Source organism: Pan troglodytes, chromosome 5, assembly GCF_028858775.2.
Source record: "Pan troglodytes isolate AG18354 chromosome 5, NHGRI_mPanTro3-v2.0_pri, whole genome shotgun sequence".
NCBI classification, from domain to species: domain Eukaryota; kingdom Metazoa; phylum Chordata; class Mammalia; order Primates; family Hominidae; genus Pan; species Pan troglodytes.
The window spans coordinates 126420573-126444222 of record NC_072403.2 but is presented as its reverse complement, the minus strand read 5'-3'; the positions used below and the strand labels follow the sequence as shown (position 1 = coordinate 126444222).

The following is a 23650-nucleotide window of genomic DNA, read 5'->3' as shown; positions in this document are numbered from 1 at the left end:
TCCCTCACCTCTCATATATAAATATCACAAAGTTGTGTCCATTTTACCACCTAATTATTTTCAAAATCTCCTCTTTCTTCTCATCAAGAGTCTATTACTCTTGCTCAGACCACAGGGTTTACAGCACACTCCCTTAACTGGGCTCAGTGCCTCCACCTTTATTCTTCTCTAAGATGTTCTCCACATTGCAGCCAGAAACATCTTTCTGACATGGAACTCTGATCAAGTTACTCCACCACTTATGCATCCTAGTGATTCCCCAATACCCACAAGATAAAGTTCCCAAGGCAATATGACCCCTGATTCCTTCTCTATCTTCAGCAATTCCATTGACCTCTTTCATTCTCTAATTCCTGTCATACTGAACCATCCACATTTCTCCCTATACCTGTGGTCTATCTCAACGCTGAACACTTCGATCATACTGTACTCTCTACCTGAAATGTCCTCCTGCTCTCTCACACCACATTTGCCTAGGCAACTACAGCTCATCTTTCAGAATCCAGCTTAGAATTCCACTAACTTGACCTTCTCAGAAACTTCCCAAGACTTGGTTAAGTACTCCCTTCTTTGACCCTCCATTGCATCCCCATGGTTACCTCTGCCATAGAACTTATGACATTATGTCATTGTTACCTGTTTACTTGTGTCTCTGTATCCTGCTGGACTATATGCCCTTTAAAGCAAGTAGAGCACATTACTCATCACTCAATCTCCAGGACCAAGTTAATGTTCTGTGTATAGTAGTAAGTCAACAAATATAGACAAATAGATTAAAGATTAATTTGTAGCCCAAGGTGACATTCTAGAGAAAACACTTTAAAATAAGTTTGAAAAAAAGAAATGAATGTAAGAAAAATACAACTCCTTGTTCAGTATTAAGGCATATGCTACTAAATATTTGTATGTTTATGCCTTGCCTTACCTTCTTTCAAAAATAGTTTGAAGTGGTTTACAATAAACATGTATTTACATACTTTATCTCAGACTGATATTTTTTAGGCATGATCTTTTTTCATATGGCTTCCCTGTGTTGTTATGCATGACTAGGTAAAGATAATATTAGGATGCAAGAATTACCTGGTTTGTCTATTCCTTCTTTCAGTTACCATAATCCAGTGAATTTGAAATTTTAAAGAAAGACAGCATTCTCAATGGCCCTAGTACTTAGATTATTTTTACAAAGTGTTCTAGTAAATCTTACCTAAGCACAATATAGTAATATTTCACATCAACTTTCAAATTACTAAATATTAAATTTTACTAATCTTTTAAACCTTTTTGCTATTCCCATTTCCTTTACCCTGGTTCTACTGTCATAAATAATCTACTTCAAATCCTAACAAAATGCATCCAATAATGTGACATTTGTATCTGAAATAAGCAATTTTCACATCCTTATTTTGTCTGAGATTTTGTTAATTATTAATGATATTTTGGATATGACCATATAATTTTAAAACTTATGAAACTGCATCTTTATTACTTTCATTTGAACTAAGATGTGTGTTAAGTATCAAAGTGTATGATTTTCAAGAATGGTGCTATAATATGTTTGTTTTCCCCAATAACTAATTCAACACTAAACCCCATTTTAATGTTCACAGCTGACCCAGCATACCTGGAGACATTTGTTTCTCATAGAACTTGTTTAGATAGATTAGTGTGGTTGGCTGGAATCTGAGAGAGCCACTTCAACACAAATTGTATTTATGGTGACCACTGAACAACATAGATGAGCTGAAGGTTACAGACTTTTAGATAGAATTCTCTGCAGTGTGTTGCAATGTGTCACATGACCATGCATCTTCTACACGTTAAGACATCAGTGCTCTGGCTTTGATGCTAGTTTTTTCTTCTTCTCCCTGTCTTTGGCTGTAAGGGGCAAACAAAATCAACTATACCATTAATAACTACAGCAGATTTCAGTAGAGGTCAGGGAAACTCTTTCCTGTCACTGTTTTTCAATCTTTGTACTATTTACACTTTAGCCTAGTTAATTGTCTGTGTTGGGGGCTGACTTTTGCATTATAGAATGTTTAGCAGCATTCCTGTCCTCTACCCACTAGATGTCGATAGCAACATCTCCCCCAGGTGTAACAACTAAACGTGTCTCCAGACATTGGCAAATATCCTTGGGCCATGGAGAAAACATCACCTTCAATTGAAAACCACTGGGCCACTCTAATGCCTTCAAGGTAAGGAGTCCTAGTCAAGCTTATGTTTCATAACTGGAATGTCTTCTGGCTCAAATGTAGTTTTCTAAATATTTAATGTTTATGTTTATATAATTCTAATGCTCAAACCATGCTATGTTCTGTTTGCTTGCATTTTTGATCCTAACATAAAATCTATCCAAGAGAGTGTTTCTCTTGTTATTTCCAGCTAAAGCCAATCTCTGCACCACTCCTATGCCCTTTCACTCATTCAGGAACATTGTTTCAATGATTTGTTCCCTCTCTCTCTCTTTTTTTTTTTTTTTTTTTTTAAGACATAGTTGTTGCCCAGGCTGGAGTGCAGTGGCACAATCTTGGCTCACTGCAACCTCTGCCTCCCAGGTTCAAGCGATTCTCCTGCCTCAGCCTCCCGAGTATCTGGGACTACAGGCGCCCACCACTATGCCCAGCTAATTTTTGTATTTTTAGTAGAGATGAGTTTCACTATGTTGGTCAGGCTGGTCTCCAACTCGTGACCTCAAGCAATCCACCCGCCTCGGCCGCCGAAAGTGCTGGGATTACAGGCGTGAGCCACCACGCCCAGCCCTCCCTCTCTTACATGGAAATTTTTCCCCTCTCTATTGAATCATTACCAGAATATAATATGCTGATCTCACATATATGTGAAATTTTAAAAAGTTACATTCACAGAGACAGAGAGTACAATGGTGGTTACCAGGGGCTGGAGAAGGGGGATGGACAGATGTTGGTCAAAGGATCCAAAATTTTGGTTAGATACCAGAAATACATTCAAGAGTTCTATTATACAACACGGTGACTATAGTTAATAAAAATGCATTATATTTTTGAAAATTGCTGAGAGAGTAGATTTTGATTGTTCTCACCACCAAAAAAAGTAAGATAATGCACATGTTAATTATCTGGATTTAGCATTCCACAATGTATACATATTTCTGAATATCAGGCTGAACACAATAAATATATGCAATTTTCATTTGTCAATTTAAATAAATGTTTTTTTAAAAAGAATATATCATGCTGTTATTCATATCATCTTCAAAAATAAATTAAAAATATATTATTTTAAAACTGTCTATTGCCCCAACATCTCCCAGATACTGGGCCATATCTTCCTCGCATTTGAGAAAACCCTTCAAAAGTTCTGAAGATTCACTCTTACTAATTCTTTCTTCTCATATGCTGTCGAATCTACTCCAATTAGGCACATACAGTGTCCAAAACAGTACAAACCACAGGAAATAAATTACAGCGCTATGGTTGTGCAGGACCCTCTTTCACATTCCTCAAACTGTCAGGACCTCTATTTTCTTCACCAACAAGAACTCTGGCTCAGGTAGCAAAGTGACTAGACCATAGACTGTACTAACATCTCCATGTGTTGCTTTCATCTCCAGGTCCTCTATAAGTTTCTCACTTCTGGGCAGGAAGTGTTTTAATATCTTCCCTTCTATGTAAAAAAATGCTCCATGTCATAACCTGCATCCTCCCACTAAGTGGTTCCACAAAGCACTGCCAATATAAGTCAAATCTAAAACCATTTTTCTCTCAGTGACAGGTGACAGCACGCTGACAGCCCTCGCAGCCCTCGCTCACTCTCAATGCCTCCTTGGCCTCGGCGCCCATTCTGGCCGCGCTTGAGGAGCCCTTCAGCCCACCACTGCACCGTGTGAGCCCTTCTCTGGGCTGGCCGAGGCCCAAGCTGGCTCCGTCTGCTTGCAGGGAGGTGTGGAGGGAGAGGCACAGGCAGGAACTGGGGCTGCCTGCGGCGCTTGCTGGCCTGCACGAGTTCCAGGTGGGTGTGGGCTCCGCAGGCCCCTCACTTGGAGCAGCCAGCCGGCCCGCTGGCCCCACCTGCCAAGGGGAATGAGGGGCTTAGCACCCGGGCCAGCAGCTGCGGAGGGTGAGCCGGGTCCCCCAGCAGTGCTGGCCCACTGGGGCTGAGGAGTGCAAGTGAAAGGTGCGGGACTGGCAGGCAGCTCCACCTGCGGCCCTGGTGCAGGATCCACTGGGTGAAGCCAGCTGGGCTCCTGAGTCTAGTGGGGACTTGGAGAACCTTTATGTCTAGCTAAGGGATTGTGAATGCACCAATTGGCACTCTGTATCTAGCTCAAGGTTTGTAAACATACCAATCAGCACCCTGTGTCTAGGTCAGGATTTGTGAATGCACCAATTGGCACTCTGTATCTAGTTAATCTGGTTGGGACTTGGAGAACTTTTATGTCTAGCTAAGGGATTGTAAATACACCAATCAGCACTCTGTATCTAGCTTAAGGTTTGTAAACACACCAATCAGCACTCTTTATCTAGCTCAAAGTTTGTAAACACACCAATCAGCACCCTGTGTCTAGCTCAGGGTTTGTGGATGCACCAATTGGCACTCTGTATCTAGTTAATCTGGTGGAGACTTGCAGAATCTTTATGTCTAGCTAAGGGATTGTGGATGCACCAGTCGGCACTCTGTATCTAGCTCAAGGTTTGTAAATGCACCAATCAGCACTCTGTGTCTAGCTCAGGGTTTGTAAATACACCAGTCGACATCTGTATCTAGCTAATCTAGCAGGGAGGTGGAGAACTTTTGTGTCTAGCGCAGGGATTGTAAACGCACCAATCAGCACCCTGTCAAAACAGACCAATCAGCTCTCTAAAATGGACCAATCGGCTCTCTGTAAAATGGACAAATCAGCAGGATGTGGGTGGGGGCCAGATAAGACAATAAAAGCAGGCTGCCCCAGCCAGCAGTGGCAACCCACTCGGGTCCCCTTCCACACTAGTGGAAGGTTTGTTCTTTCGCTCTTTGGGTCCACGCTGCCTTTATGACTTGTAACACTCACGGCGAAGGTCTGCAGCTTCACTCCTGAAGCCAGTGAAACCAGAAACCCACCAGGAGGAGCGAACAACTCCAGACGCGCCACCTTAAGAGGTGTAACACTCACCACAGAGGTCTACAGCTTCACTCCTGAGCCAGCGAGACCACGAACCCACCAGAAGGAAGAAACTCTGAACACAGCTGAACATCAGAAGGAAAAAACACCGGACACGCCACCCTTAAGAACTGTAACACTCACCGCGAGAGCCCGTGGCTTCATTTTTGAAGTCAGTGAGACCAAGAAGCTACTAATTCCAGACACATCAAGTGTTTGGTTCTTGCCAATCAAATGCAACTTGTCTTACAGCCATTCTGTTTGTTGGAGGTTTAAATTGAATCCTTCTGTTGACTCAATTAAAGTGTTTGGTCTCAGCTGTCTCTACTAGCCTCTTCTTCTCATTTTCAATGGCAGTAAGTCTTAGCTTCACAGCCTGATATGAGAGGTGGAATGTTTCTTGAAAGACAGAAAGAAAAAAATAATAATTACCAGGAAAGAATTTCTAGGTGGTATTTCAAAGCATCATTATCCTGCTGTGCATTAGCATCCTCCAATATTTATTACCCTGTAGCTCCAAGGAAAAGATATAAGACATGAAGACATGGAAAGGATGGTAGGTGGAAATGTTTCTTAGCTATTGGGTATGAGGGGAAGTATAGAACTCTTCAGGGCTTCTGTTCATTCTCTTTGTAGTTCTGGTTAGTAACTGGAACTAGAACATATAACTATCCAAGACAATGCCCAAACTGGCGTTCTCTAATATATATAGTGCATATGGAACCAAGTTCTGTGCTTCCTTCTTCCCTAGTAATCCATGGTCGTTATACTTCATTTGACTTGTGGCATCCTGCCCCATAAACAAACAAGAAAAGTAGATCAGCCCCCGCCCTCTGACTCCCATCACAAACAGAAGTACTTCAGAGACTTCTCTTTTTTCAGACTATATATAGGTGAAATGCCAAACTCTAGCTACAGTGAAACTCAACTATGAAATGTCTGTGTCTAACTAGAATTTTTGCCTTGGAGTTTGTGTATTGTTGTCAGTACGGAGAGAGTTATCATTATGAGTGTCACACAGCTTCAACGTATGGTCCAGTTCCTGAGAAGTTGAGCATCTGGAAATGATACCTAAACATATTACGATGATGGAAATTTTCATTCCTAACAATAGGTGGTACATTCCATGGAGATAGGGAGTGTGTGTTTTTGTGACAGCACTTCAGCACATCTAGAAATGAAACACTGGGCTAAATTTGATTTTGCTTCACTTTAAATTCTCATCTGAAAGAGATCTGCCATTTTCATCACATTAAAATAAATCACAGATTTACTGTTTTCTTTGTTGCTATCACTTGTTAATTAAATCACAATGTGGTTGTATTTATTAAGTTACAAACTATACCTTTTGGGGAAGAACAAGTTCTGCATTCGAACATGTTTACTTGATGTTTTCCCTCCCATCTTCCTTAAGGGGGGATATAATTAAATGTAACAAAGCAAAAGGCAAGTCAACGTGAGGAGAAAACATTGTAAGAAAATTTCTTCCAGCTGAATAAAGCTGTAACATTCTAAAGGCAGACAAATTGCTACAGATGAAACACTAACTTGAATATAAAATAAGATCTAAAACTAGGAGATTTTACTTTTCAACCTCTTTCCTTGGACTTTCAAAATTGTCTAAAACATAATGAAACGTTAAGAGAATTACATTCTCTTCCTAATCTACCCAACCATTTCCCTGCCACCAACCTAAAAGTGCTCAGATTTTATTTATGAGCCAATGTCAAAGTAGCAGGACTCCAATAATTGAAAATGTGTCATAGCCTAGATCTGTGCTACCCAATGTATGTACCACTAGGCACATCTATTTTATCTATTTAAAATTTTAAATCCTTAATTTATAATTAAAATTAAACTAAGAATTTAATCCCTCACTAGCCACATTTCCAGTGCTTTGATAGCGACCTGTAGCTAATGCTTACCATATTGGGCAGCATAGACATAGATTTCATCATCAGAGAATGTTCCATTGCGTAAAACTGTTGTAGCTGCACATTAGATGATAGTCTACCTTTTTAATGATCTTCTATGAAGCACTGTCCAACAAGACTTTTTGTGGTGACAGAATTATTCTTTCATTACAATTAGCCACAGCAGAAACCAGAAACAATAGCAGGAGACTTCCTGAGGCTGCGCTATGAGTAGACTAAAAAATACCACCTCTGTGGTGTGACTGAACACATATCAAAATACTATTTAAAAATTTTCCCCTCTTGCCTGCCTGCAGTCTAAAATTTTCATTTTTAGTCTGCTGAGTTAATACAATAAAATTATGTTACATAGAAGTGGTAATCCATACAAATTGTTATCACTTTAGTCCCAAACACAACTTCCTGTGAAGGTAGATAATCTATAATTGCATTGTGCAGCATGACAGCCGCTAGTCGCATTGACTGTTCAGTACTTGAACCATGCCTAGTACAGGAAAATGAATTTTAAATTTTATTTAATTTCAATGGAAATAGGCACATGTGGCTCCTATCATGTTAGACAGCAAAGTCTATAGGAAAGAGCTGAAAAAATTAATAGGCACGTTAGAGAGTGTGCTAGACTAAAAGATGGCTCCCAAGATTTCCAAACTCTGGTATGATTCAGGAAACACACCCTGTCTGATTCCTTTTCCTTGATTGTGGGCAGGACATGTGAATGTGATGGGATTTCACACTAATGAGTAGGTTACTAGTCAGTCGGTTTTGACTTAATTGAAAGAGATTATCCTGGATGGGCCTGACCTCATCAGGCGAGAGCTTATAAAAGACTATGAAGATATTTGAACCTGAGAAAGTTTCTCTAGCTGGCCTTGGTGAAACAAACTTCTGTGTTATGGAGAGGGCAAGGGACAACAGGTAAGCTCTAAGAGCTGAGAGTAGTTCCCAAGTAGCCAACAAGAAAATGCGGCCTCAGGCTGGGCACGGTGGCTCACGCCTATAATCCCAGCACTTTGGGAGGCCAAGGCAGGTGGATCACAAGGTCAGGAGATTGAGACTGTCCTGGCTAACATGGTGAAACCCTGTCTCTACTAAAAAGACAAAAAATTAGCCAGGCATGGTGGTGGGCGCCTGTAGTCCCAGCTACCTGGGAGGCTGAGGCAGGAGAATGGCGTGAACTGGGGAGGAGGAGCTTGCAGTGAGCCGAGATAGCATCACTGCACTCCAGCCTGGGCGACAGAGCGAGACTCCATCTCAAACAAACAAAAAAAAAAGAAAGAAAGAAAATGCGGCCTCAGTTCTATAGTTGCAAGGAACTGGATTCTGCCAACAACCTGAACAAGCTTGGAAAAGGATCCCTGGCCTTTGATGATATCATGGCCCACCAACACCTTGATTACAATTTCATACGACCCAAAAAAAAAAGGGCTCAGGTAACCAGCACTTGGACTCCTGATTCACAGAAACTGTGAGACAATAGGTATATGTTGTTTTAAGCCACAGAATTTATGGTACTAACAGCAACAGAAAACTAGTGCAGAGTTTATGCATTAGCTATTTAAGGGAACATGTCTTTTAAAAATTTTCAACAGAACACATACATTTATAAAACAATGTTTTCTGTTACTAACTGCTTCTTAAAGTAGATATTAAGGATTTTTTTGGCAAATCTTGATAGCATGATTTTTGTGAACTGGAGGAGGAAGATGAGAAAGAAGAAAAGGAAAACTTCTTGGCAATGACAACAGTGGTAATTATGACAATAACGGTGTACAAAGTGGTGGCGCTGATGATGCTGATGACAAAATACACGTTTACTAATTCATGTCATGCTTTAAATAATTAGTGTGACCAGTGAAATTATACCCTACGTATTTATCTCAATGGCCAATATGAGATTACTGAGAAGATTTTTCTTGTCATCAATAAGAAGAGACCATCTTAGAATCAGACATCATTGTTTTTATTCATTAGGTAATAACCAGTGTGTAAAACACATGATCTGGATCCAAAACATTGTATGTTTAAGACTTGAACGAAAACAAAGCATAAGCATTTTAACAAGAGTTAATATTTAAAATCACATCAAACATCAGTCATTTTTTAATTTAAAAAAGACCATTTCTAACTTATTGGATTGGAGAACTAAAGTCCTGAAGATAACCTTGTCTCTAACTTCAAACAGAAAGAATTATAATGCTAAAAATGATTTCCCCTCTCTTTATTGATTTAGTTTATTCATTTTATAAAATTAAGCTGTATCTGAACTGAAATATATAAAAGGATGTTCACCATGAAAATATATTTCATTACATGTCGATCCAATAAAAACTGAAGTTCATATAGAACATAGACACATAATCTCCCCTCAAAATAAACCTGAAGTAGAATAAAATGTTATTCTACTTCATAACAAAAAGATAAAATGTAGGTCAGATGTTCAGAGACATAAAAAAAGAAAACATATCTTTATCACTTTATTCAAAAGAACTAAGTGTACCAACTCAGTCCCAGTTCTTTGGAACAGAAAGCTGATGTGCTGATGATAAACAGTAAAGCAGATCAGTCTACTAGCCATCAGACTATTATGATGCTAGTTAGGTTAGTCTGTCTGTCGGTGTCCATAAGACTGTACTTGCCTCAAGACAGAAGTGCACAGATTAGACAATTTCTTGAGGTCCTGAGTTTTTCATTGCATCAAAACCCTAAACTTACATGGTCCTTGGTACTCATAGGATCTTCCTATTTAAGATCAATTGAAAGGTGTATAACATTTAGGAACCACTTTTTTCTACCTAGCTCATACTTCAAAAAGAGATGTTTTGCTATTCTAATCCTAAACTTTGGGAAAGAGTTGCCTTGCTTCTTTTGTCCTTCCTATTTCAGAGAGAAGCAGCACCTTTCATTGGAGGTAGCTGTATCACAAGACAGCAGCAACAGCCTTAAGTCCTACAGCACACAGCACTGAATAAATGCTTTTGGACAGTTGTCTATCTTCTGCCTCAGAGAAAAGATGGAGTCCCGTTAAGAACATATGTACCTTGTACCTGACATAGAAACTTGCTGTCCTAGATGCTGTAGTATATTGTGGGTATATACTTGGGGATTGAGAGAACAGAAAAAAGGCCAAGGCATCATCTTCTTCTATGACTCTGAGGATCAAAGGCATTTTCTTGTATTTCTTGAACAAAGATTTGTGGAGGACCTACTCTGTGCAGACATTATTAGACAATAAAGATAAGCACTGCAATCATCATCATCAGAATAAGTTCTTGAGGTCTGTTGTTCAACACTGTTTATGGCTAAGAATATTGTACTATACGCTTAAAAATATGTGGAGAGGATGGATCTTATATTATCTGTTCTTACCACAATAGAACACAATAGAAAATAAATATCTTACACTTGTTGCCCCAATAAATATATAGGAACAAATTAGGCAATACATACTTTTTGGTAAGTTTTACACTTTGGATTAGAGGAGAGATCATGGCGGACGGAGGCAGGGCTAGATTGAAGCTCCGGACAGAGGAGCAGGCAGCTCGCATTGTGAATTTTAACTCCATATCAACAGCAAGAAAAAACCAGCAATCCCGAGAGGACCCACAGACCCTCTGAAGGAAGCAGACTGCTCCTGCAGGACACAGGAAACACCCCCGCAAAACTGTAAGTGCCCCAACTGCGGAATTGGGAAAGGGAGACCCTCCTCTCTCAAACACACACCCCCACTGGAGAAGCTGAAAGTCTGTTTGCAGGAGAAGTTTCTGACTTTACCTGAGCTGAGTACATTTGGAAGCCATGCGAAATACAGTGGTACAGGAAGCAGCAGAAAGACCCAGGGAACTCGCTGGGTCCCCTAGCAGGCCATTCCTGCCTGGAACCACAGGGATCCAATGGGAGAGAAGCAGGGGGTAAAACCACACAGGAAGAAGCAAATCTCTAGCTGAGTTTTGTAACCATTTGAATAGAGTGAGAAGCCTTCTGGCAGTAACTCAGAGGAAGGCGCAAATCCAGAGTGCAGACTCCACAGGCAGGGGAAGAACCAAGCCCCTTTTCTTTCCCAGCTGGGAGGCGGATAGCCTGGGGCAGGTTTTCAAGCCCCTGTGGCTCTCCACCTGGAAACGGTCTAGGGGCTGTTGGGTGGGCACCGGGAAGTGAGACCAGCCCTTCGGTTTGCATGGAAGCTGGATGAGGCCTGTGACTGCCGGCTTTCCCCTACTTCCCTGACAACCTACATGAATCAGCAGAGGCAGCCATAATCCTCCTAGGTACACAACTCCAGTGACCTGGGAATCTCACCCCCATCCCCTAAAGCAGCCGCAGCAAGAACAGCCAAGGAAAGTCGGAGCTCAGATACACCTAACCCTGCCCCAACCTGATGGTCCTTCCCTACCCACCTTGGTAGTGAAAGACAAAAGGCATATAATCTTGGGAGTTCTAGGGTCCTGCCCACCACCGGTTCTTCCCCATAATACCACAGCTGATGCTGTCTGGAAAGTGCCACTGCCTGGCAGGAGGCCAACCAGAACAAAAATAGAACATTAAACCACCAAAGCTAAGAACCCTTATGGAGTCCATTGCACCTCCTGCCACTTCCATGGGAACAAGCACTGGTATCCATGGCTGAGAGACACATAGATGGTTCACATCACAGGACTCTGTGCAGACAGCCCCCAGCCTAGATCGAGGTAGACTCACTGGGTGGCTAGACCCAGAAGTGAGACAACAATCACTGCAGTTTGGCTCACAGGAAGCCACATTTGTAGGAAAAGGAGGAGAGTACTACATCAAGGGAACACTCTGTGGGATAAAAGAATCTGAACAACAGCCTTCAGCTCCAGACCTTCCCTCTGACATAGCCTACCCAAATGAGAAGGAACCAGAAAAGCAACCCTGATAATATGACAAATTGAGGCTCTTCTACCCCCCAAAAATCACACTAGTTCACCAGCAATGGATCCAAACCAAGAAGAAATCCCCAATCTACCTGAAAAAGAATTCAAGAGGTTAGTTATTAAGCTAATCAGGGAGGGACCAGAGAAAGGTGAAGTCCAATGCAAGGAAATCCAAACTATGATACAATAAGTGACAGGAGACATATTCAAGGCAATAGATAGCTTAAAGAAAAAACAATCAAAAATTCAGGAAACTTTGGACACACCTGTAGAAGTGTGAAATGTTCTGGAAAGTCTTAGCAATAGAATTGAACAAGTAGAAGAAAGAAATTCAGAGCTCAAAGACACGGTTTTCAAATTAACCCAATCTAACAAAGACAAAGAAAAAAGAACAAGAAAATATGAACAAACCCTCCAAGAAGTCTTGGATTTCGGTTAAGCAACCAAACCTAAGAATAATCAGTGTTCCTGAGAAATGAAATTTCTAAAAACTTGGAAAATATATTTGGGGGAATAACCGAGTAAAACTTCCCCAGCCTTGCTAGAGACCTAGACATCAAAACACAAGAAGCACAAAAACACCTGTGAAATTCATCACAAAAAGATGTTTGCATAGGCACATTGTCATCAGGTTATCCAAAGTTAAGATGAAGGAAAGAATCTTAAGAGCTGTGACAGAAGCAGCAGGTAACCTATAAAGGAAAACGTATCAGATTAACAGTAGATTTCTCAGCAGAAACTCTACAAGCTAGAATGTATTAGGGACCTATCTTCAGTCTCCTCAAACAAAACAATTATCAGCCAAGAATTTTGTATCCAGAGAAACTAATCATCATATGTGAAGGAAAGATACAGTCATTTTAGACAAACAAATGTTGAGATTATTTGCCACTACCAAGCCACCACTACAAGAACTACTAAAAGGAGCCCTAAATCTTGAAACAAACCCTAGAAACACATCAAAACAGAAGTTCTTTAAAGCATAAATCACACAGGACCTATAAAACAAAAATACAAGTTAAAAAGCAAAAACAAAAAACAAAAAACCAAAGTACAGAGGCAACAAAGAGCATGATGAATGCAATGGTACCTAACATGTCAATACTAATATTGAAAGTAAATGGCCTAAATGCTCCACTTAATAGATACAGAACCACAGAATGGATAAGAACTCACCAAACAACTATCTGCTGCCTTCAGGAGACTTGCCTAGCACATAAGGACTCACATAAACTTAAAGTAAAGGGGTGGAAATAATATTTCATGCATATGAACACCAAAAGTGAGCAGGCGTAGCTATTCTTATATGAGACCAAACAAACTTTAAAGCAACAGCAGTTAAAAGAGACAAAGAGGGACATTATATAATTGTAAAAGGCCTTGTTCAACAGGAAAATATCACAATCCTAGACACATATGCACCTAACACTAGAGCTCCCAAATGTATAAAACAATTACTAATAGACCTAAGCAATGAGATAGACAGCAACACAATAATAGTGGGGGACTTCAATACTCCCCTGACAGCACTAGACAGGTCATCAGGACAGAAAGTCAACAAAGAATGGATTTAAACTATACCTTGGAACAAATGGACTTAACAGATATATATAAAATATTTCATCCTACAGCCGCAAAATACACATTCTATTCAACAGTGCATGGAACTTTCTCAAAGATAGACCATATGATAGGCCATATACAAGCCTCAATAAGTTTAAGAAAATTGAAATTATATCAAGCACTCTCTCAGACCACAGTGGAACAAAACTGGAAACCAACTCCAAAAGGAACCTTCAAAACCATGAAAATACATGGAAATTAAATAACCTGCTCCTGAATGAGCATTGGGTCAAAAGTGAAATCAAGATGGAAATTTAAAAATCCTTTGAACTGAATGACAATAATGACACAACTTATCAAAACCTCTGGATACAGCAAAGGCAGTGCTAAGAGGAAAGTTTTTACCCATAAGCACTTACATCAAAAAGACTGAAAGAGCACAAACTGACACTCTAAGGTCACAACTCAAGGAACTAGAGAAACAAGAACAAACCAAACTGAAACCCAGCAGAAGAAAGGAAATAATCAAGATCAGAGCAGAACTAAATGAAATTTGAATAAAAAAATACAAAAGATAAATGAAACAAAAGCTGGTTCATTGAAAAGATAAATAAAATTGATAGACAATTGGCAAGATTAACCAAGAAAAGAAGAGAGAATATCCAAATAACCTTACTAAGAAACAAAACAGGAGATATTACAACAGACACCACTGAAATTCAAAAGATCATTCAAGGCTACTATGAACACCTTTATGCACATAAACTAGAAAACCTAGAAGAAATGGATAAATTCCTGGAAAAATACAACCCTCCTGGCTTACGTCAGGAAGAATTAGATACCCTGAACAAGCAGCGAGATTGAAATGGTAATTTAAAAATTACCAACAAAAAAATCCAGGACCAGATGGATTCAGAGCAGAATCCTACTAGACATTCAAAGAAGAATTGGTACCAATCCTTTTGACACTATTCCACAATATAGAGAAAGAAGGAACCCTCCCTATTCATTTTATGAAGCAAGCATCACCCTAATACCAAAATCAGGAAAGGACATAACCAAAAAAGAGAATTACAGACTGATATCCTTGATGAACACAGATGCTAAAATCCTTAACAAAATACTAGCTAAATGAATCCAACAACATATCAAAACAATAATCCACCATAATCAAGTGGGTTTTATACCAGGGATGCAGGGACGGTTTAACATATGCAAGTCAATAAATGATACACCACATAAACAGAATTAAAAACAAAAATCACACGATCATCTCAATAGATGCAGAAAAAGCATTCAACAAAATCCAGCATCGCTTTATGATAAAAGTCTCTGCAAAATTGGCATATGAGGGACATACATTAATGTAATAAAAGCCATCTGTGACAAACCCATAGCCAACATAATACTGAATGGGGAAAAGTTGAAAGCATTCCCTATGAGAACTGGAAAAAGACAAGGATGCCCAATCTCACCACTCCTCTTCAACATAGTACTGGGTAAAGGGTAAGTCAAACTGTTACTGTTTGCTGATGATATGATCTTTTACCTTGAAAACCCTAAAAGGGCTCCTCCAGAAAGCTCCTAGAACTGATAAAAGAATTCAGCAAATCTTCCAGATATAAGATTAATGTACACAAATCAGTAGCTCTTCTATAGACCAGCAGTGACCAAGCAGAGAATCAAATCAAGAACTCAGCCCCTTTTACAATAAGTGCAAAAACTAAAATAAAATACTTAGGAATACACTGAACCAAGGAGTCAAAAGACCTCTACAAGGAAAACTACAAAACACTTCTGAGAAATCATCGATGACACAAACAAATGGAAACACATCCCATGCTCATGGATGCATAGAACCAATATTGTGAAAATAACCATACTGCCAAAAGCAATCTACAAATTCAATGCAATCACCATCGAAATACCACCATTTTTCACAGAATTAGAAAAAACAATTCTAAAATTCACATGGAACCAAAAAAGAGCCTGTATAGCCAAAGCAAGACTAAGCAAAAAGAACAAATCTGGAGGCATTACACTACCTGATTTCAAAGTACACTATAAGGCCATAGTCACCAAAACAGCATGGTATTCGTACAAAAATAGGCACATAGACCAATGGAACAGAAGAGAGAATCAAGAAATAAACCCAAATACTTAGAGCCATCTGATCTTCGACAAAACAAACAAAAACATAAAGTGGGGAAAGGGCACCCCTTTCAACAAATGCTGCTGGGATAATTGGCTAGCTACAAGTAGGAGAAAGAAACTGGATGCTCATCTCTCACCTTATATAAAAATCAACTCAAGATGGATTAAATACTTAAACCTAAGACCTGAAACTATAAAAATTCTAGACGATAACACTGGAAAAATTCTTCCAGACTTTGGCTTAGACAAGGATTTCATGACCTAGAACACAAAAGCAAATACAATAAAACAAAGATAAATAGCTGGGACCTAATTAAACCAAAGAACTTTTGCACAGCAAAAGGAACAGTTAGCAGAGTAAATAGACAACCCACAGAGTGGAAGAATCTTCGCAATCTATACATCTGACAAAGGACTAATATCCAGAATCAACAACCAACTCAAACAAATCAGTAAGAAGAAACAAAAATCCCATCAAAAAGTGAGCTAAGGACATGAACAGACAATTCTCAAAAGAAGATACATAAATGGCCAATAAACATCTGAAAAAATGCTAAACATCACTAATGATCAGGGAAATGTAAATCAAAACCACAATGCAATACCACCTTACTCTCGTAAGAATGGCCATAATAAAAGAATCAAAAAACAGTAGATGCTGGTGCGGATTTGGTGAACAGGGACAACTTCTACAGTGCTGGTGGAAATGTAAACTAGTACAGCCACTATGGATAGCAGTGTGGAGATTCCTTAAAGAACTAAAAGTAGAATTACCATTTGATCCAGCAATCCCATTTCTGGGTATCTACCCAGAGGAAAATAAGTCATTATTCAAAAAAGATACTTGCACATGCATGTCTATAGCAGCACAATTCACCATTGCAAAATCGTGGAACCAACCCAAATGCCCATCAATCAATGAGTGGACAAAGAGTAAAGAAACTTTTATATACATATATATATATATATATATATATATACACACACACACACACGTAATAAAAGCCATATATATTATATATGTAATGGAATATTTTATATATACATATATATATATAAAATGGAATACTACACTTCCATAAAAAGGAATGAATTAACAGCATTTGCAGTGACCTGGATGAGATTGGAGACTATTATTCTAAGTGAAGTAACTCGGGAATGGAAAACCAAACATAATATGTTCTTGATGTGTGGGAGCTAAGTATGGGGATGCAAAGGCATAAGAATGATGCAACGGACTTTGGGCACTTTGGGGGATGAGTGGGAGGGAGGGTGGCAAGATATAGAAGACAACAAATATGGTGCAATGTATGCTGCTTAGGTGATGTATGCACCAAAATCTCACAAATCACCACTAAGGAGCTTACTCATGTAACCAAATACCACCTGTACTGGAATAACTTATGGAAAAATAAAAAATTAAAAAATTTTTAAAAAGTATTGTACACTTTGTCTCCTCATGGGTCATAAAACCAGAGAGGGAACCAAACATGAACACATAAACACACAAAAAGACATGATTAGAAATGTGATGAGTATTATAAAATGCAGAGAACAAAGCACAGGTTCTAATTTGGATTAGGGTAGAGCTTCAGTAAAACATTTGCAAAGATGCCAACATTTGAGCTAAGGACAAGTCGGTGCAGGGATAGATCCTGTGGCTGAGAAGAAATGTTCTAAGCAGAGGGAAGAAGGGAAGAGTGTGGGTAGAGGCCAGAGCAGGAAAGAGCTTTCTGCATTTAAGCAGTTGACAGGCTAGAGTGGCGGGAGAATAGCAAACATGGAGTCCTGAGAGAAGGCTGCAGAGGAAGTCAGGACTAGGTCATGCAGAGCCTTGTGGGCCACTTAAGGAGTTTGCATCTTTCCTGAGAGCAATCCATTAAAGTGTTCTAACCAGATGAGGTTCATAACTCAATTTATATTTTTAAAATAAAGTTTTTGGAGAGATATTTATGAAGGTAGTAGGGCTCATTAAACCTAAATTATCTTGCTAGTTTAAAAAGCTTCTTAGCAATATATTTTCTAAGCTCATTCAGTTGTCATTACACAGGTTTCTGACTTTAAAAAATGAGATTGCATGTGGACCAAAGTAAGGGTACACATGTCATTATCTTTCCCATGCACTATCTCGTCTAGGCTTTCTCAACCATGACACTATTGACATCTGGGACTGGATATTTCTTTATTCTGGAGGTTATCCTGTGCATTTTAGGGTGCAGTGTTCAGCAGCAACCCGGGCCCCTACACTCTAGATGCCAGTAGCACACTGTTTCTCCACCCCACTCCCAGATGTGACAACCAAAAATGCCTCCAGATATTGCCAAATATCCCCCAGAGCCAAAATTGACCCCGGTTAGGAAACACTGATCTAATTTTAGTTAAAGAGGCAATGTTACCCATTTAAAGGCACATAATATCTGCAGGAGCCATCACACAGAAAGGACCCTAAAAGCCATTCTAGAAATTACCTTACCTGAGCCCTGGTCGTTCTTACAAACATATAGAAGAGTTAGTGCTCAATTGTTGCAGAAGTAACTTAATATTCTTTGTACCTAAAATACACATCTCAACCAAATCCTTAAAATTAGGAGACACTTGGGTTTGCTGAAGTCATTTGGCTTTGTGAAGAAAGGGAGCTATTCTCACTTTCTCCAAGATCCTTCAAAAGAAGATAGAGGTCCAAGAAGATATAGCCACTATAGGCTGACTTGTTTCTCTCTCTAACTGCTCTAATCATATTTACTTGACACCTTCATTTCAGAGGCTTTCACAACTGAAAATCACAGAATGCCTAATTTTTGTGTATTTTTTTTTAGTAGAGACGGGGTTTCTCCATGTTGGCCAGACTGGTCTCGAATGCCTGACTTCAGGCGATCCACCCGCCTCAGCCTCCCAAAGTGCTGGGATTACAGGTGTGAGCCACTGTGCCCGGCCAGAATGTCTAATTTTAAAAGGTGCTAGAGATCTTCCATCTAAGCTTCTCACTTTAAAAGAGATACTGGATTGTAAGAGGTATGTTTTGTCCAGGATTATACCCAGTGTGCATTAATTGGTGGTTAGCAAAAAGGAAGACCCTTTCCAAGTGTTTGATTCATCATCCTGCAATCAAACCTACCCAGCCAACAGACTGCTCTGTGTGATTTTGTTTAAGGCTGAACATTATGAAAACATAGCTGTATATATTTGGAGTCACTAATGTGGGGTATTATATCTATGGTCTCATTAACTAGGACAGTTTTTAAGTGTCTTTTTACTTTGAGAGTATTAGTGTATTTCCTGGACAGATTTACACGGTCTTAAAATGTGCTGAGGGAATCCCTAATGCAGGCAGAAAGAGCAGCTGCCTCTCTGGTGGGATCTAAGGAAAAGCCTTTTTAAATTGTTTACTCTCCCCTCACCACAGTGCTTGAAGTTCCTGCCACTTGAGGTCCTATTTTGTCAGGTGTCTGTAATAATGCAAACACATTGAATCAGAAGAGCTCGCTAAGTCCATAAAATGTCGCCAGTTAAGTTGGCAAGCAATTTGTATATAAATAAGTGCATAGATTTGGAGCCAGATCACAAAGGCGGGAATCCTAGTGTATAGAGGAGGAGACGGGGCCTCACAGACACTATGACCATGCTCTACAGGCAGTCAAGGAAAGGGTTGAGCAGCGACACAAACAAACAAAACTAACAGAGCTGCAGAGTGTATAGAGACTAAGTGTTCACTCATAAGACATTTAGAAGTGCCTCTTCAAGACAGAGAATGCTTTGCTTCTTAGACACAAATTGTTTGGCTTCAAGGACCAGAAAGCTATCCAAACTGCTTTAAGTAAGAGTAATGCGTGTGAAAATAGGAACATCTCCCGGAATCCAAGGCAGGCAAGCTCACTGAGCAGCTGGAAACTACAGAGCTCTCAGGACCCGAGCAGCATGTGTGTGTGTGTGTGTGTGTGTGTGCACACGTGTGTGTATGAGTGCATGCACACGCGCAAGGTGGGGAATGAGGGGAACAGGAGGTAAATGCCATCCACAGGCTCCTCCATGTCTGCTTATTCCCTCTATCTTCTCTCAACTTTCATTGCTCTGTTTGCTGTGGCTGTCATACAACATGACTCAACCACTGAGTCTGAAGGACTTGCTAAATGCAGAATCCATGGCTAATTAATCCAATATATATATATGTTCTCTACATGTTTCGTAGAGACTCAAATTAGGCCAATTTGTATAAAGTGTATATGCTGTACCTGATTCAATGACCATTGGCTGGAAAAGGAGGGACGGAATGATGGGTACAAAAATTTTACTCTTTGACACTATTCTAGAACAGTAGTGCTTTCATGGGAATGCATGTGTGTTTGTGTTTGTGTGTGTGTAAAGAGAGACAGAAAGAATGAATGAATCACTCTATTCAAATTATCAAGTGAGTAGTAAAAACAATATGCCAAAAATAAGAGCACCCAGAGCAGGACATGGTTAGGAGAGACTTCTTCAGTGTGGTGTAATCTGAGCTGAGCTCCCACAAATGGGCAGGATTATATTTAGAATGGGAAAAAGAAATTAGGAGGACATTTCTCTCCAAAATGACACAAGATAGAAATGTCGAGTTTCAGGCTTTGTGATCATAAAATGTTTGGAGTCTGATTGGAATGCAAGACTGGCATGTGAATTGTGTGTGCTGAGACTGAAAGTGTAGATTCCTTCCAATCATTGACTATGTCTGAGGCAAAGAAAACTAACTTGAGAGGGACATTTACACACCACAACTGAACTGGGTTTGTTAAAACTGCATGTCTTCTCAGGATAAGGCCCATTTGCCAAGAATTCACTGTTAGAAGCTGTGGCTGTGAATTTCAACTGCACCTGGGCTATTGTGGCTATTCAGTGAAGATAAGTTAGAATGTTTACTCAATGTTGTATGTACCAGTACTAGAAACTATGCAAACTGGCTAAAATGCCAAGCACAGGCCACACTACTGCATGACCAAGACGCTGGAGCAGGGCTTCTGCATCCACTAAAACTAAGCCACAAGTGAGGTGTCCATTGAAGATGAGAGTCCTTGTGTTGGCTCCAGCAGCTGTGGCAGACTGTCCCAATCATCAAACTTGGGAGACAGTCATGTATTCTTTCCCATTAAGCCACTCACACAACCCAGGCGAAATGCTCTGGTCCTAAGAAGATGACTGACTAAGGCAGCCCCAACAGGACACTGAAGGGCAACTTCTGGCAGAGAGCAGTCTCAAAAATCAGACTAGGAAAGACTTTCTATGAGCCAATCCTTTAACTAAATATCTTCTGGGGGGAAAAAAAAGTTATTGAATTAAACCAATCCTTTTTTTTTTTTTAATTTCAGTAGACTTGCAAACTGAGCTACTATGTAATCAGTGCAAATGTGTACACATCCAAAAACATTACCACATAGTTGATAATAGTGAAAAATTGGAACACAACCTAAATACTCATCAATAGGTGCCTAGATAAATCATGGTGTATATAGCCATTAAAAATGATAACATGGTTTTCTTTCTTTTTTTGAAACAGAGAGATGCTCATGCCGTGGCATATTATCATGGGAAACTTCAGGTTATAGAACAGAATGTATGCTATGAGCTGAGTTATGTAAATGTGTGTATGTGTGTGTGTGTCTGTACACATTTCTTATAAATATCCAGAATTATGGAAACATCGAGACATATATCAAGGTTTTAGTTATTATTCATTACTAAATAATTACTAAATTATTTACTATGGGAGCTCTTTTAGTGGGTTTACTATACTTTTAATATCTACTGTTTATGTTTTTTCTTACAGTAAGCACTACAACTCTTTGTTAGAAGAGAAATTGGGGGGAAAATTGAAAAAGTTAAAAGAAAATTGTTTTTCCTAACTCTAACAGGGAATACTGAAGAGCTGACATGGTGTGCATTTTATTTTGTAGATCTCTCAGAATTCATTATAGAGACACTCAATGCACTCTTTATGTAATGATTAGCTTATATTATGCAATTCTTGAGTAGAATTTGGGTCAGCTCTGCATGCTCATTATTTGTGCAAGTAGCCAGGACAGCCAACTTTCACAGCTTGAAAAGTATTGATACCACTGATGGATGAAATGTTTTCCAAGCATGGAAATGGCACTTTAAAAGGGTAGGGAACAAACTACAGGTTTCTTGGTCACTGGAATAGATCTAAGGGTCATTCAGAGAGTAAGAGTTCCAAATGCTAACTTGCTAATCAGAGAACGCAGCTGGAGAAGGAGAAAAGACTGAGAAAACACTTTCAACTTTGTTCCCTGAGTCTTGTATTTAGTTCCGAAACCCTGCCGCAGAGGAAGTTTGTTGCTTGAGAAACTCATACAAAAGCAAAAGAACTTCCTGGGCTGGTTAGCTTATCTCTTTTGAAATAGATAATATACCAAGTTAAAGATTGTCAATACTTTTTGTTTGGGAGGAAATGGTTTAAAACCTGAGTAGAGTTTATGCCAAACTACTCTTTTCCTCTACATGTTCACAGGCCAGTGGCAGGCAACAAAACTGAAAAGGAGGTGAAATTCCTCCTCCGTCTTTGCCTTCCACCTTCTCCCATTCCATCCCTTCTGTCTCTGCAGGAAGCCAAGAGTCTCAGGCCCTTCGCCCTTGCTTCTCAGAAAAGAACAGCTAACCATTGCCAACCAGAATGCATAGAAACTGAACTACTTCTGTGTCTGCAATCGTCATCTTGGACAAATTACCTAAACTGCTTGGGCTGAGATATGTGAATTCAGATATTGAAGCTTATTTATACCTTCATAATTCTATGCTTCCATAATGATTAAATCCACCATAGTAATAAATAAAGGCCTTAACCACATGAAGAAATATTTAGATTTTAAATAAGTCAGCAAGGATTGGAAAATGCTTGCTTGGTTTCCCTCCCTCTCCTGGCAAAAATGAGTTCCTCAGGATACAATTTCAAGCATTGATAACCTTAGCAGGAGAGAGAATTTGGAACCTTTCTAGATTCTTCAGACCACACAACAAATGGAATTACCCACTGCCCCCTCCCACCCACATCCGCTGTGCTTAGACATTGTAGTATTCACAATGCCTTTGGAAGGCTCAGAGAATTCTTAACTCAATTGTATCAAAAGACATTGACAGTCTCATTAAAAATTGTTATCTTTATGTTTCTAATGAAAGGGCCAAACAATTTAGTTTCAGATGAGTTTTAAACTTATAGCTGCCCACCAGAACTAAGTCCTTTAATGATTCTACCCATTACTAAGTGTCACACAACAAAGTACATGTAAATCCTTTTGAAAAAACTTACTATTTTGTAGTACATTTAACTTACTAAAGGAACCATTTTGTTTGTAAGAAAATAACACTGTAACAAACATGTTTATTCTAACTAGATTACTTCATGTTACAGAATGTTTGAAAAGACAAATGAAAAACTGAGATTCCTTATGAATTGACAAAGTGCTTTTTTACCCTTTCTTTTTTTTATTCAATTAAGGGTGGGTTTTACACTTCAGGATCATCCAATTTCTGCTTCATGTCCATCTTTCAGTAAAACATCTTTTTGCTTTAGGCTTTTATTCTGTTTTCTGTACTTTTCTTATTCCAATGTTTCATTTTCTTTAGAGCTCTCTATTAATTTCCCCCAATCCTATTTTTTTTACAACCCTGTGTTCTTTTCCTTTAAGCACCCAAGAATGACATGTTCTCTGTTCTCCAGATGGTTTTGGTCTCATTATTAGTCTTTTCCCCCTTAGTTTCATTATGTACTTCTTTTTCGGCTAGTTAGCAAGGATAGACACAGCCTGTACATAGACTTTCTACTTTACATTCTCACTAGTTTGAATTGTTATCCCTTCCACAGGCAGCAAGTAAACTAAGCAATCACTATAAAATCAAGGTGCTTTCACACAGGTCTGATCTGTCATTGTGGGCTTTCTAAATCTAGTCAGATCATATTCCTTCTCTGTCCTGGTAAGAATAAAATTTTCAATGAATCTGTATCC

General features: G+C 39.3%; 1 long non-coding RNA gene across 1 annotated transcript; it reads left to right on the top strand.

Moving 5' to 3' along the window:
- Positions 1–631: 631 nt before the first annotated feature.
- Positions 632–22489, top strand: LOC107975255 (uncharacterized). The gene is made up of 4 exons (XR_008548627.1): positions 632–746; positions 2070–2198; positions 18479–18674; positions 22253–22489. It is a non-coding gene; the product is annotated as an uncharacterized LOC107975255 (long non-coding RNA).
- The last annotated feature ends 1161 nt before the right edge of the window (positions 22490–23650 follow it).